Consider the following 16,031-nt stretch of genomic DNA (forward strand, 5'->3'; position numbering starts at 1 on the left):
CACCCACACCAGCGGGTGGATGACAGGTGTCACAACACCCACACCAGCGGGCGGATGACAGGTGTCACAACACCCACACCAGCGGGTGGATGACAGGTGTCACAACACCCACACCAGCGGGCGGATGACAGGTGTCACAACACCCACACCAGCGGGTGGATGACAGGTGTCACAACACCCACACCAGCGGGTGGATGACAGGTGTCACAACACCCACACCAGCGGGCGGATGACAGGTGTCACAACACCCACACCAGCGGGCGGATGACAGGTGTCACAACACCCACACCAGCGGGCGGATGACAGGTGTCACAACACCCACACCAGCGGGCGGATGACAGGTGTCACAACACCCACACCAGCGGGCGGATGACAGGTGTCACAACACCCACACCAGCGGGTGGATGACAGGTGTCACAACACCCACACCAGCGGGCGGATGACAGGTGTCACAACACCCACACCAGCGGGTGGATGACAGGTGTCACAACACCCACACCAGCGGGTGGATGACAGGTGTCACAACACCCACACCAGCGGGTGGATGACAGGTGTCACAACACCCACACCAGCGGGCGGATGACAGGTGTCACAACACCCACACCAGCGGGTGGATGACAGGTGTCACAACACCCACACCAGCGGGTGGATGACAGGTGTCACAACACCCACACCAGCGGGTGGATGACAGGTGTCACAACACCCAGGGACGTATACAACCAGAGAGATGAAAATATTGTGTTGCTGACCTCGTGAAATGTTCACAGTGGAATGTGAATATTGGAGTTTGTGTCTCCTCTACCGGTGGCTCCCCACCACCAGTGGTGTCCACCACCAGTGGTGTCCACCACCAGTGGTGCCCCACCACCAGTGGTGCCCCACCACCAGTGGTGTCCCCCTACCAGGTGTGGACGTGTGAGGGAAGGGTGGGGTAGGTGTGTCAGAGTGCAGGTGTGTGGTGCCGGGCAGTCACTGGGTCGTGCACCACATGTGGACATAATTGGTGACTAGATATTGTCCAGGTGGTGGTGGCTATTGTTGGGGTTGTGAGTCGTCCTCCAACTTTCCTATCCCACCCATTGTACTATCCCTCCTGCCTACTCCTCCCTCCCTATCCTCAGGCCGTCCCCTCTCCTCCCTCCCTATCCTCAGGCCGTCTCCTCTCCTCCCTCCCTATCCTCAGGCCGTCTCCTCTCCTCCCACCCTATCCTCAGGCCGTCCCCTCTCCTCCCTCCCTATCCTCAGGCCGTCCCCTCTCCTCCCTCCCTATCCTCAGGCCGTCTCCTCTCCTCCCTCCCTATCCTCAGGCCGTCTCCTCTCCTCCCACCCTATCCTCAGGCCGTCCCCTCTCCTCCCTCCCTATCCTCAGGCCGTCCCCTCTCCTCCCACCCTATCCTCAGGCCGTCTCCTCTCCTCCCTCCCTATCCTCAGGCCGTCTCCTCTCCTCCCTCCCTATCCTCAGGCCGTCCCCTCTCCTCCCACCCTATCCTCAGGCCGTCCCCTCTCCTCCCTCCCTATCCTCAGGCCGTCCCTTCTCCTCCCTCCCTATCCTCAGGCCGTCCCCTCTCCTCCCACCCTATCCTCAGGCCGTCTCCTCTCCTCCCTCCCTATCCTCAGGCCGTCCCCTCTCCTCCCACCCTATCCTCAGGCCGTCTCCTCTCCTCCCTCCCTATCCTCAGGCCGTCTCCTCTCCTCCCTCCCTATCCTCAGGCCGTCTCCTCTCCTCCCTCCCTATCCTCAGGCCGTCTCCTCTCCTCCCTCCCTATCCTCAGGCCGTCTCCTCTCCTCCCACCCTATCCTCAGGCCGTCCCCTCTCCTCCCTCCCTATCCTCAGGCCGTCCCCTCTCCTCCCTCCCTATCCTCAGGCCGTCTCCTCTCCTCCCTCCCTATCCTCAGGCCGTCTCCTCTCCTCCCACCCTATCCTCAGGCCGTCCCCTCTCCTCCCTCCCTATCCTCAGGCCGTCCCCTCTCCTCCCACCCTATCCTCAGGCCGTCTCCTCTCCCTCCCTCCCTATCCTCAGGCCGTCTCCTCTCCTCCCTCCCTATCCTCAGGCCGTCCCCTCTCCTCCCACCCTATCCTCAGGCCGTCCCCTCTCCTCCCTCCCTATCCTCAGGCCGTCTCCTCTCCTCCCTCCCTATCCTCAGGCCGTCTCCTCTCCTCCCTCCCTATCCTCAGGCCGTCCCCTCTCCTCCCACCCTATCCTCAGGCCGTCCCCTCTCCTCCCTCCCTATCCTCAGGCCGTCTCCTCTCCTCCCTCCCTATCCTCAGGCCGTCCCCTCTCCTCCCACCCTATCCTCAGGCCGTCCCCTCTCCTCCCTCCCTATCCTCAGGCCGTCCCCTCTCCTCCCTCCCTATCCTCAGGCCGTCCCTTCTCCTCTCACTATTCAGCGGGTCGGCAGCTTTTTCTCGGTTCATTAATAACTGAGTAAGCTTCTCCGAGGCGCTCTCTGGGGGCAGGTGGTCCTCTCAATATTATATCAGAGCTGACGCCTCGTAGGTAGCCGCCCACGCCCACCTGGGGGCTGGCCGCCCGCGCCCACCTGGGGGCTGGCCGCCCGCGCCCACCTGGCGGCTGGCCACCCACGCCCACCTGGGGGCTGGCCGCCCGCGCCCACCTGGGGGCTGGCCGCCCACGCCCACCTGGGGGCTGGCCGCTCACGCCCACCTGGGGGCTTGCCGCCCGCGCCCACCTGGGGGCTGGCCGCCCGCGCCCACCTGGGGGCTGGCCGCCCGCGCCCACCTGGGGGCTGGCCGCCCGCGCCCACCTGGGGGCTGGCCGCCCGCGCCCACCTGGGGGCTGGCCGCCCGCGCCCACCTGGGGGCTGGCCGCCCACGCCCACCTGGGGGCTGGCCGCCCGCGCCCACCTGGGGGCTGGCCGCCCGCGCCCACCTGGGGGCTGGCCGCCCGCGCCCACCTGGGGGCTGGCCGCCCGCGCCCACCTGGGGGCTAGCCGCCCGCGCCCACCTGGGGGCTGGCCGCCCACGTCCACCTGGGGGCTGGCCGCCCGCGCCCACCTGGGGGCTGGCCGCCCGCGTCCACCTGGGGGCAGGCTACCCGCGTCCACCTGGGGGCTGGCCGCCCGCGCCCACCTGGGGGCTGGCCGCCCGCGCCCACCTGGGGGCTGGCCGCCCACGTCCACCTGGGGGCTGGCCGCCCACGTCCACCTGGGGGCTGGCCGCCCGCGCCCACCTGGGGGCTGGCCGCCCACGTCCACCTGGGGGCTGGCCGCCCGCGCCCACCTGGGGGCTGGCCGCCCGCGTCCACCTGGGGGCTGGCCGCCCGCGCCCACCTGGGGACTGGCCGCCCGCGTCCACCTGGGGGCAGGCTACCCGCGTCCACCTGGGGGCTGGCCGCCCGCGCCCACCTGGGGGCTGGCCGCCCGCGCCCACCTGGGGGCTGGCCGCCCGCGTCCACCTGGGGGCTGGCCGCCCACGCCCACCTGGGGGCTGGCCGCCCGCGCCCACCTGGGGGGGCTGGCCGCCCACGCCCACCTGGGGGCTGGCCGCCCACGCCCACCTGGGGGCTGGCCGCCCGCTTCATTCCAAGCTATGACCTGGAATGAACATGGAGCCTCTATTGCCGTGCTTAAAATTATGTATACAGCCTATGTGCGCTCCGTCATAGACTATGCTGCGCCAGTTTTATGCGCCTACTCCCAAAGCGATATGAAAAGGCTCGAAAGCATACAGAATGAAGCCATGACAATCATTCGTGGAGTTCCAAGAACTGCCAAAACATCTAATCTACAGAGAAGTTGTCCCTCCCCAGTGTAAAATCAGAATTAAGGAACTAAATGCTAAGCTTGCAATTAAGATCCCCTTTACAATGATATTACCAAGAAACAACTGAATTCTGTGTACTTACGTTGAAAAAGGAGAAGCAAAAAATGGCATCACAGATCAGTCTGTTACCTGGAAGAACTTCACCTGCTTGAGCAAGCCCGTGAGCTCCTGCCTGTAGAGAGGTTACCTCCCTGGGAGGATGACTCATGCAAGATTATCATCAATGAAATGGCAACGAAAAAATCCAACATGATACCACAAGAAATGAGGCACAAGTATCTCGGGGAAATTTATAAAGAAGCCGGAGATGAATTAGATCAAATCTACACTGATGGGTCATCTAATCCTGTCAGTGGCAGGGCTGATGCTGCATACACGGTAATTAGGAATAATGCTTTTCAACGCTGAAATGAAGGAAAAACACGTATTGAGAACTATGCTTCTTCGACACAAGCAGAGCTAACTGCCATTGTTATGGCGTTAAGATTTCTTGAGCGAAACACTAATGGCGCAGTGATCTGCACTGACTCAAAAGCAGCGCTACAAAGCCTAAGTAAAAATCGGACAGAAAATCTTGCAATAGTCGCTGAAATTAAGAGAGCTGTGAGAGTACTTACCAATCAGGGAAGAGTCATCAAGTTTCTGTGGATCCCCTCCCATGTTGGGATATGTGGGAATGAACGAGCAGATGTGCTGGCTGCTGAAGGCGCTGAAGGAGACCATATTGAATACTTCATACCCAAGACTCAACTACAAATTAGAGGTATTATCAGGCAACATCACCGTGACAAGGTAACTGAGGAAAGGAGGATAGAAGCACAAACCAGTGAATCTGTACGATGGTACAACATGGTTGCAGCTGGCAATCCCAATCATTATGGACGAAGAGGAGGAATATGCGGGAGAGAGTCAGTAATAGCGAGAATCCGTCTTGGATATAAATATCCATGGAGATTCGGAATGGAAACAACAGCTGAGCAGCAGAGTTGCAGAATCTGTGGTGAGAGTGACGGAAATCGCTTTGACCACTATCTTCGAAAATGTGAACATCTGAGAGACATTAGAAATATGTGTAGAATAATAAACCCCACATTGTTTGAGTTAGGAAATAACCATTTGTCAAACATAGATGCTGTTCTTAAAAGATTTCCCAATTTTGCACCTACAAGATAACATAAGATTTTAAGGGTTGGTAAATGTTAATCTATTTGTTTGATAAGCTGTTCTCCACTGAAGGCAGATTCTTCAGCTAACTCATCAGCTCTTATTATGCATTCGGAGGCCAACATGAGACGAATCCACATGAAATGGACTCTGTTACTGTCATTAATAATGTTCTTGCACATGTGTCTAGCTTCAGACACGAAGCATGTTACAGTTATGTCTTAAAGAGTCAAGAGCAATTAAGGATGACAAAGAGTCACTTACAATTAATATATCAAGTTTGGAGACTTGTACACATTTCAGTGCAAGAAGCAAGGCAAATAGTTCAGTCTGAAGGGTAGAGGCCCAGTTGTTTATACGGACTCCCCACTCAAAATATAATACTACTTTAAGCAAACCAAAATCAACTGAACACACAAAAGTATATATTGTGTGAGAGGTGTGTCATGTCACTGGCAATCAGGTTGTAGCTCTGACTCAAAATATAAGCCATCGCCCATTGTCAGGACAACTGCACTTCCAGCTGCACCCGCTGGGGCGGTGTAGGGAACTGTAGCGAGTAAACAATATACTCGCTCCAATCTCTCATTAGCTTAATGGCAACTCTCATTAGCACTAATGATGAACTCAAATTTTTTCCCTAATTACAGTTAACATTCCTTCCATCCTTCCAACCTATATGAGGATGATACGAGGTGTAGTCCAATCATATAAGCAATCGAGAAGTGAGTAACCATCCACGGGAGACATCTCCCGTCACGCAGGGTGCGGTCGCACCTCCACAGATGTCCAGTATCATCTATTGATACTAGGTAATGGCTCAAAAGGACCTCCACTTACAGGCTATTCATGCCCGTGCCACCTTTTGGCTGGCTTAATCTTCATCAATCAATCAATCGAGTAACCGTCAGTATAATTTCCACAGTGATTCAGTTATAACTTCAGTACAGACGCTTTGGAGTTACCACACCACCTCAGCCTCAAGAATGTAGCACTATGCGTATGTAGTTCTAATCGATCCCAAGACACTCCAGCTTCGACAGAGCAGACAGCAGACTATGACCGCATCCAGGTACCACGCTCTCGGTCTCATCGAGTTTAGACACTCAACATACCCCATCGAGCCGCCACACTCTCCCACATAGAGCTCCGCGACTCCAGCCTCTCTCAGCTCTCGGCTCTGCTCCAAGCACCTTCTCAACGTCTACGACACTGCCAACAACTGACTTGTGTAACCAAGACTACTAAGTAAATATGAAAACCCACTAAACACTGTGTAACTAATCTACCCAACAATGTAACGTAATCGTACGTTACAGAACCATCAGTGTATATAATTTGAGAAAGAGAATGTTCTGTGGACAGAGTATCAATGTGGCTTAAAGCGTTGAGCTTTGCCTCATATAACCCCATTAAATCGTAAATAACGACATCTATTCAACCCCCATTGTATAGAAGCCGATACTTATTAAACAGTGGCACTTGGGCGCAATGTGACTGGCTTGTGACACTTACATTCCCTCAGTGTTATATGTTGGAGAGTACAATGAGGCCTCAAGGGCCTGCCCTCCTACTTTGGACGGACACACACACACACACACACACACACACACACACACACACACACACACACACACACACACACACACACACACACAGATGCCGAAGAAATATAAGAAAATTCACCTTCGCAAATAGAGTGGTAGACGGTTGGAGCAAGTTAAGTGAGAAGGTGGTGGAGGCCAAGACCGTCAGTAGTTTCAAAGCGTTATATGACAAAGAGTGCTGGGAAGACGGGACACCACGAGCGTAGCTCTCATCCTGTAACTACACTTAGGTAATTACACTTAGGTAATTACACAGCATGTGTGTGTGTGTTTTAACCCAGCATGTCGGAGAACCCACAAGGATGAGAGGCAATGACGAACCAGCGAGACTCGACCTAGTCTTCACTCTGAACGACTCCGACATAAGAGAAATCGGTTTTGAGGACCCAGTAGGAATGAGCGACCACAGTGTACTGGTGTTTGAGTACTTGATTGAAGAAGGGTTATTGAACTCGAGGAGGGATACCGAAACCAAAAGGTTAGCATACCGAAAGGGAAACTATGAGGGGATAAGAAAATTCCTAACAGATATAGCATGGGAAACAGAGCTCAGGGAAAAGACGGCCCAAGATATGATGGATTACATCACGCAGAAGTGCAAGGACGCAGCAAACAAGTTTGTCCCAGTCCAAAAGGAAAATAGAGAAATGAAGATGAGAAACCCATGGTTTAATCAAAGATGTAGGCTAGCTAAGCAGCAAAGTAAAAGGGCATGGAGAAACTATAGGAATAACAGGACACTGGAGAGCAGAGAAAGATACCAGAATGCCAGGAATGAATATGTCAGGATGAGAAGAGAGGCAGAAAGACAATACGAAAATGACATCGCAAGCAAGGCAAAGACTCAGCCTAAATTGTTGCATAGCCACATTAGGAGAAAAACAACAGTAAAGGAACAGGTTATGAGATTAAGGATAGGGGCGGAAGGATTCACTACAAATGACAAGGAAGTGTGTGAGGAATTGAATAAGAAATTCCAGGAGGTCTTCACCTTAGAACAAGGAGAAATTCCAGAGGTAAGTGAGGGAATAGCTAACCAGGAACCACTGGAAGAGTTTGAGATTACCAGTGGGGAAGTAAGGAAGTGTTTACTAGAGTTGGACATGACAAAGGCTATAGGCCCAGATGGAATCTCCCCTTGGGTTCTAAAGGAAGGAGCAAGAGAACTGAGCCTACCACTCTCCATAGTGTATAACAAATCACTGGCAACAGGGGAACTGCCAGATATTTGGAAAGCAGCTAACGAGGTCCCGATATACAAGAAAGGGGATAGACAGGAGGCACTGAACTACAGGCCAGTGTCCCTAACCTGCATACCATGCAAGCTGATGGAGAAGATTGTGCGAAAAAAACTAGTGGAGCATCTGGAGCGAAGGAACTTTGTAACACAGCATCAACATGGGTTCAGGGATGGCAGGTCCTGCCTCACAGGGTTACTTGAATTCTACGACCAGGCAACAAAAATAAGGCAAGAAAGAGAAGGGTGGGCAGACTGCATATTTTTGGATTGTCAGAAAGCCTTTGATACAGTACCACACAAGAGGCTAGTGCGAAAGTTGGAGATGCAGGCTGGAGTGAGAGGGAAGGTACTCCGGTGGATAGAGGAATACCTAAGCAACAGGAGACAACGAGTCTGTGTGAGGGGTGAGGTCTCAGATTGGCGAGACGTCACAAGTGGAGTCCCGCAGGGGTCAGTCCTTGGACCTATACTGTTTCTGGTATATGTAAATGATCTCCCAGAGGGTATAGATTCGTTCCTCTCAATGTTTGCCGACGATGCAAAAATTATGAGGAGGATTGAAACAGAGGATGATAGTAGGAGGCTACAAGATGACCTGGATAGACTGAGTGAATGGTCCAACAAATGGCTGTTGAAGTTCAACCCGAGTAAATGCAAAGTAATGAAACTAGGCAGTGGAAACAGGACGCCAGACACAGGATACAGAATAGGAGATGAAGTACTTAATGAAACGAACAGAGAGAAAGATCTAGGAGTTGATATCACACCAAACCTGTCTCCTGAAGCCCACATAAAGAGAATAACGTCTGCGGCATATGCGAGGCTGGCTAACATCAGAACGGCGTTCAGGAACCTGTGTAAGGAATCATTCAGAATCTTGCACACCACATATGTAAGACCAATCCTGGAGTATGCGGCCCCAGCATGGAGCCCGTACCTTGTCAAGCACAAGACGAAGCTGGAAAAAGTCCAAAATTATGCTACTAGACTAGTCCTAGAACTAAGAGGCATGAGTTATGAGGAAAGGCTGCGGGAAATGCACCTCACGACACTGGAAGACAGAAGAGTAAGAGGGGACATGATCACAACCTACAAAATCCTCAGGGGAATCGACCGGGTAAACAAGGATGAACTATTCAACACTGGTGGGACGCGAACAAGGGGACACAGGTGGAAGCTGAGTACCCAAATGAGCCACAGAGACGTTAGAAAGAACTTTTTCAGTGTCAGAGTAGTTAGTAAATGGAATGCATTAGGAAGTGATGTGGTGGAGGCTGACTCCATACACAGTTTCAAATGTAGATATGATAGAGCCCAATAGGCTCAGGAATCTGTACACCAGTTGATTGACGGTTGAGAGGCGGGACCAAAGAGCCAGAGCTCAACCCCCGCAAGCACAATTAGGTGAGTACACACACACACACACACACACACACACACAAGGGCAAGATGTATGAGGAGAGGTTAGAGGCATTAAATATGCCAAAACTAGAACACAGAAGAAAAAGAGGTGATATGATCACTACATACAAAATTGTAACAGGAATTGATAAAATCGATAGGGAAGATTTCCTGAGACCTGGAACTTTAAGAACAAGAGGTCATAGATTTAAACTAGCTAAACACAGATGCTGAAGAAATATAAGAAAATTCACTTTTGCAAACAGAGTGGTAGACGGTTGGAACAAGTTAGGTGAGAAGGTGGTAGAGGCCAAGACCGTCAGTAGTTTCAAAGCGTTATATGACAAAGAGTGCTGGGAAGACGGGACACCACGAGCGTAGTTCTTATCCTGTAACTACACTTAGGTAATTACACACACACACACACACACACACACATACATATACATATACATATACAATATATATATACACATATGGGGAGCCGGTGGCCGAGCAGACAGCACGCTGGACACGTGATCCTGTGGTCCCGGGTTCAATCCCAGGCGCTGGCGAGAAACGATGGGCATAGTTTCTTTCACCCTATGCCCCTGTTACCTTGCAATAAATAGGTATCTGGGAGTTAGTCAGCTGTCACAGGCTGCTTCCTTGGGTGTGTGTGTGTGTGTGGAAAAAAAGGTAGTAGTAAAAACAGTTGATTGACAATTGAGAGGCGGGCCGAAAGAGCAGAGCTCAATCCCCGCAAGCACAACTAGGTGAATACAACTAGGTGAATACACACACACAGACGCAGGGGTCAGTCTTTGGACGTATACTGTTTCTGATATATGTAAATGATCTCCCGGAAGGTATAGACTCATTTCTCTCAATGTTTGCTGATGATGCAAAAATTATGAGGTGGATTGAAACAGAGGATGATAGTAGGAGGCTACAAGATGACCTAAACAGACAATGAATGGTCCAACAAATGGCTGTTAACGTTCAACCCGAGTAAATGCAAAGTAACGAAACTAGGCAGTGGAAACAGGAGGCCAGACACAGGATACAGAATAGGAGATGAAGTACTTAATGAAACGGACGGACGAACGGACGAACGGACACACACACACACACACACACACACACACACACACACACACACACACACACACACACACACACACACACTGTGTGTGTGTGTGTGTGTGTGTGTTTAGTGTGCTACTAAACCTTAGTTTAGAAACCTTAGTTTGCTACTAAGAGAAGGTTGGAGTTTCGAAGAGGTGGTAATTCAGAACTGTGAAGGTTTCAGTGACTACATATCAGGCACTATAGCAACTGGAGGACAGAAAATTATAGTAGTAGTCATATATAACCCCCCCCCACCGAATGACAGAAGACCCAGACAGGAATATGATAGAAACAACTTGGCCACCATCAATATAATAGAGAGAGCAGCTTCTGTGGCTAGCAGGAACGGATCCAGACTACTAATCATGGGAGACTTCAACCATGGGAAGATAGATTGGGGGAACAGAGACCCACAAGGAGGCCCAGACACATGGAGAGCTAAGCTGCTGGATGTGGCAACAAGAAACTTTCTAAGTCAACACGTCAAGGGACCGACAAGAATGAGAGGAGGGGATGAACCAGCCTTGCTTGATCTGATATTTACCCTAAATGAGTAGGATATAAGGGAAGTTAAGTTGGAAGCCCCCTTGGGAATGAGTGATCATAGTGTATTGAGCTTTGAGTACCTGGTTGAGCTAAGAATTATCACCCCCCCCAAAAAAGAACTGGGAAACAAAGGGCTGGCGTACCGAAAGGGAAACTATGAGGAGATGAATAAATTCCTATGGGATATACATTGGGACACACAACTCTGAACCAAGTTCGTACAAGACATGATGGACTATGTCACCCAAAAATGTCAGGAGGCTGTAAGCAGGTTTGTCCCAGCCCGACAGGAAAAAACAGAGAAGCAAAGGAAGAATCCGTGGTTTAATAGGGAATGTATGAAAGCAAAGGAGCTTGACAAAAGGGCATGGAGGAACTTCCGTAATAACAGAACACCAGAAAGTAGAGAGAGATACCAGAGAACCAGGAACGAGTATGTCAGTGTGAGAAGAGCAGCTGAGAAAAGGTATGAAAATGATATAGCTAATAAAGCCAAGACCGAACCAAAACTACTACACAGTCACATCAGGAGGAAGACAACAGTAAAGGAACAGGGAATGAAACTTTGGGGTGGGCGAGGACAGGTACAGAGAGAATGACAAAGAGGTGTGTGAAGAACTCAACAAAAGGTTCCAGGAAGTCTTCACAACAGAACAAGGTGAGGTCACTGTGCTAGGAGAAAGGTGTGGGAACCGACCTGTGAGATTTATATTTATTTAATTTATATGAATTTATATTTACGTTAATTTATATACTTCGATAGCAATTTGTATAATGATAAGTGGACTGTATTTCTGCAATAATCTCATAATCTCACAAATCGATCCTCTACACATTAGGGGGGTTTATATTTATATGTATGCAGCCAATCAAACTACAGTAACTACATACATTGAAGAGGTTCCTTATCTTATAGTACAGCAGGTTAGTCCACCAGGTATAACTAGGGTGTAGACACCAAATTATCCTCTTTGAGGTAGCTTCCATATCACCCAGTAACTGGTGCACAAATCTTGCATCCTCGTCTTGACCTGTCAAAAGTGCGCTAGCTGTGAAGCCAGATACCTATATATGACAAGTATATCAGAGAAAACAGTACATGGAACATGAAGACCTGGCTTAATTACCTTTAGTATGAGGCGATTTCGCGTTCTAACCGGGTCACCCTATATAATGACATTAATGGCCACTAATGATAGATAATGGGTTTCGGAAAGAACACTTAACTTGATTTGTTGACAGCGTGTTGACAGATGGTACACCTTTGGTATCCATAACACTACGTCCAAGTAAATTTAACAGGAGCCGAATTTGCTCCCGTGTGAGCCTCTGGTCTCAATAAACAACAATGGCTGCCCTCCTCCTCACTCTGACGCCTGGCTTACATTGTCCACATTTCAGAAAGTGATAGAAGGGTCACATTTACTCTACTTTAATATTGATAATTAAGTTAATTTATATAAGATGGTTTTATGATGGTAAAGTCCAAAGACTAATGTATTTAAGAATAATTCCCAGCAGAATAGCTGGTGAATTATAATAGTATGTGGTGATGATATCCCGTTTTCTTTAGACGGAAATTCCACTACAAGTTACGTTTTCTATGGGTAACTTGTTGGTAATACAGCAGCACTTATTATCTGTCTGTATATTATTAAATGGTGTCGGATTTTCCGACATAATTCCCCAGGGGGCTGCTCACGGGTCGAAGTCCTCTTTAGAACAGACGAACACCGATACTCCTCCTTCGAATTATTTGATTAATTTGATGTTAGTAGTTAGTAATCACACATTTGTGCGTCTGTTCGTACAGGACGGATGTCCCGTACTAGAGTTGCAGGGGTTAGAAGTCTAATGCGATTTCATTTCCCTGTCAACTCTTGAAAGGCTAATATTCAAGCCTAATTACATATTATTTAACCCAGAAGACTGGATGTGATCAAGTACTACAGTCAAGTATGATTCAGGGACTGCAGTGAGATCAGTGACATTAGATATAACTTGAAGTTTCTTCAGGTAACTGGTCACTGATATATAAACACTGAGGCCCATGGAATACATCTTGATTAAATAATAAATGTATCAAATCAGTCATCAGATTTATTGGGGTTTAATTTAGTTAATTGATTCAGAAGATTGAATAGCTCATCATTAAAGTAAAGTATGGTTCTGAGACTGCAGTGGGTTCAGTGACATTGGTCGCAGTGACTTGTAGCTGTTTTAGGCTACTGTTCACTGATTTGCCACTGAGGCCTCATGAACTCATCTTCAGCTTTAAATGATGATACTAACATCAACCTCTGTTACTATAGTCAGCTGTAATCTCCTTAGTATAATGCTACTGGAGAAATATAATCAGCTGACAAATTTAGATTTCTACTGGTATTGTTTATCTGCAGGCATAGGTCTCCTCAGGCTTGATACTGGGCCTGAGAGTAATTTACCTCCTGCAGAGTTTAACATGGTTATACCCTGATATTTAGTAGGGCTACCGATGAATCGATGGTAGTAGTCTGTCCCCACAAGGACAGCCATTTGGCATTTGATTTGCTCAAATTTACCTGCAGCTGCTTGATAATAGCTTTCCAGGTCAGCATAATCAACTGTTGATTGTTGTGACAAATCTTCACATTTCTTGATCTGTCTTGTTAAGTGGCCTTTAAGACCTGCAAGGGTTCTTTTCATTCTCCCTGCATTATCCATACTGGCTAGTTGGTGAAGCCTTGTGGGACTTGTACTTGGGCTGCTCATAATACTGAACAAACACTAATGATAGCCTAGGGTAAATTCTGAACTCACTAGGCAATAATCCTACCTCTACTAGAGGTTAGCACTTAAAATTAATACACATTATATATATACAATCATCCACACTAATGATTTGAGTGATAAACCAGTGTCACTGGAAGTACCTTTAGGTTAGCTCTTCTATATCACCCTAGGATGGTAGAGACACTAATTAATCACTCAAAGGTGTAATGATCATAAGTAATTTATTATATATACAACTCAACTCGAGTTGATAAAAATTACACCCAAAATAGGGTCTGGACCATTCATTAATGGTGCTAGGTTAATCAATATAGTACAACTGACTATGGTAATAATGGGACTAGGATGAACGAAAATAGTTCAACTAGTCAATGGTTAATATCCTACCCTGTTGTGGGTTGGCAATTAGTAAATATACTGTGAGAACACTAGTGCAGTATATATTAAATAATTCTCTATTTTGGAGAAATAATATACACAATTATTGATAATAGCCTCTTAATTAGCCTCTATGAAACTTCTAATATTATCTAGAAGTATTAAATATTATTAGTGACCTCGCGAAATAAACTCCACAAAATTCGTAGATAATCTCTCGCGAAATGTAACACCACGAAATCCGTGAACAATCTCGCGACACGGTCACTAATTTGGCTGGTTTCTATATTAGCGCTGTCATTTCACAGAATAACACTCCACCAAATCTGTGGGTGTGCGTGAAACCGCTGACGAAGCTGAACTGGGCTGAGGGAGGCTCCTGAGCTCCCTCGAGGCTACGCTGCCGTCTTGACTGCTGGCTTTGTTTAAATAACACTGCACTAGTATATTTAATGAATCCACTGGATAACTGGTTCATCCGGTACTAAGATGACCAAATGTGGGTTCATAGGACCGAATATTCCGGTTCCGAAGGTCCAAATATTCGGTTTCGAAGGACCAAATAATGTGGGAACCGACCTGTGAGATTTATATTTATTTAATTTATATGAATTTATATTTACGTTAATTTATATACTTCGATAGCAATTTGTATAATGATAAGTGGACTGTATTTCTGCAATAATCTCATAATCTCACAAATCGATCCTCTACACATTAGGGGGGTTTATATTTATATGTATGCAGCCAATCAAACTACAGTAACTACATACATTGAAGAGGTTCCTTATCTTATAGTACAGCAGGTTAGTCCACCAGGTATAACTAGGGTGTAGACACCAAATTATCCTCTTTGAGGTAGCTTCCATATCACCCAGTAACTGGTGCACAAATCTTGCATCCTCGTCTTGACCTGTCAAAAGTGCGCTAGCTGTGAAGCCAGATACCTATATATGACAAGTATATCAGAGAAAACAGTACATGGAACATGAAGACCTGGCTTAATTACCTTTAGTATGAGGCGATTTCGCGTTCTAACCGGGTCACCCTATATAATGACATTAATGGCCACTAATGATAGATAATGGGTTTCGGAAAGAACACTTAACTTGATTTGTTGACAGCGTGTTGACAGATGGTACACCTTTGGTATCCATAACACTACGTCCAAGTAAATTTAACAGGAGCCGAATTTGCTCCCGTGTGAGCCTCTGGTCTCAATAAACAACAATGGCTGCCCTCCTCCTCACTCTGACGCCTGGCTTACATTGTCCACATTTCAGAAAGTGATAGAAGGGTCACATTTACTCTACTTTAATATTGATAATTAAGTTAATTTATATAAGATGGTTTTATGATGGTAAAGTCCAAAGACTAATGTATTTAAGAATAATTCCCAGCAGAATAGCTGGTGAATTATAATAGTATGTGGTGATGATATCCCGTTTTCTTTAGACGGAAATTCCACTACAAGTTACGTTTTCTATGGGTAACTTGTTGGTAATACAGCAGCACTTATTATCTGTCTGTATATTATTAAATGGTGTCGGATTTTCCGACAAAAGGGAAGTAAACCAGGTGGCCTTGGAAGAGTTCGAAATTACGAGAGAGGAGGTCAAGAGATAGGAAGCAGAGAGTTACGGTGAGGGGTGAGACCTCCGATTGGCGTGAAGTCATCAGTGGAGTCCCACAGGGCTCTGTACTCGGTCCTATCTTGTTTCTGATATATGTAAATGATCTCCCGGAGGGTATAGATTCATTTCTCTCAATGTTTGCGGACGATGCCAAAATTATGAGAAGGATTAAGACAGAAGAGGACTGTTTGAGGCTTCAAGAAGACCTAGACAAACTGAAGGAATGGTCGAACAAATGGTTGTTAGAGTTTAACCCAACCAAATATAATGTAATGAAGATAGGTGTAAGGAGCAGGAGGCCAGATACAAGGTATTATCTGGGAGAGGAAATTCTTCAGGAGTCAGAGAAAGAAAAAGACTTGGGAGTTGATATCATGCCAGACCTGTCTCCTGCA

The 16,031-nt window shown here is 48.0% G+C and overlaps 1 protein-coding gene across 1 annotated transcript in view; it reads left to right on the forward strand.

The window, feature by feature from the left end:
* Positions 1-16,031, forward strand: part of fry (Protein furry) — a 542,054-nt gene that overhangs the window by 343,755 nt on the left and 182,268 nt on the right.

This window comes from Procambarus clarkii, chromosome 46 (genome assembly GCF_040958095.1).
Source record: "Procambarus clarkii isolate CNS0578487 chromosome 46, FALCON_Pclarkii_2.0, whole genome shotgun sequence".
In the NCBI taxonomy this organism is placed as follows: Eukaryota; Metazoa; Arthropoda; class Malacostraca; order Decapoda; family Cambaridae; genus Procambarus; species Procambarus clarkii.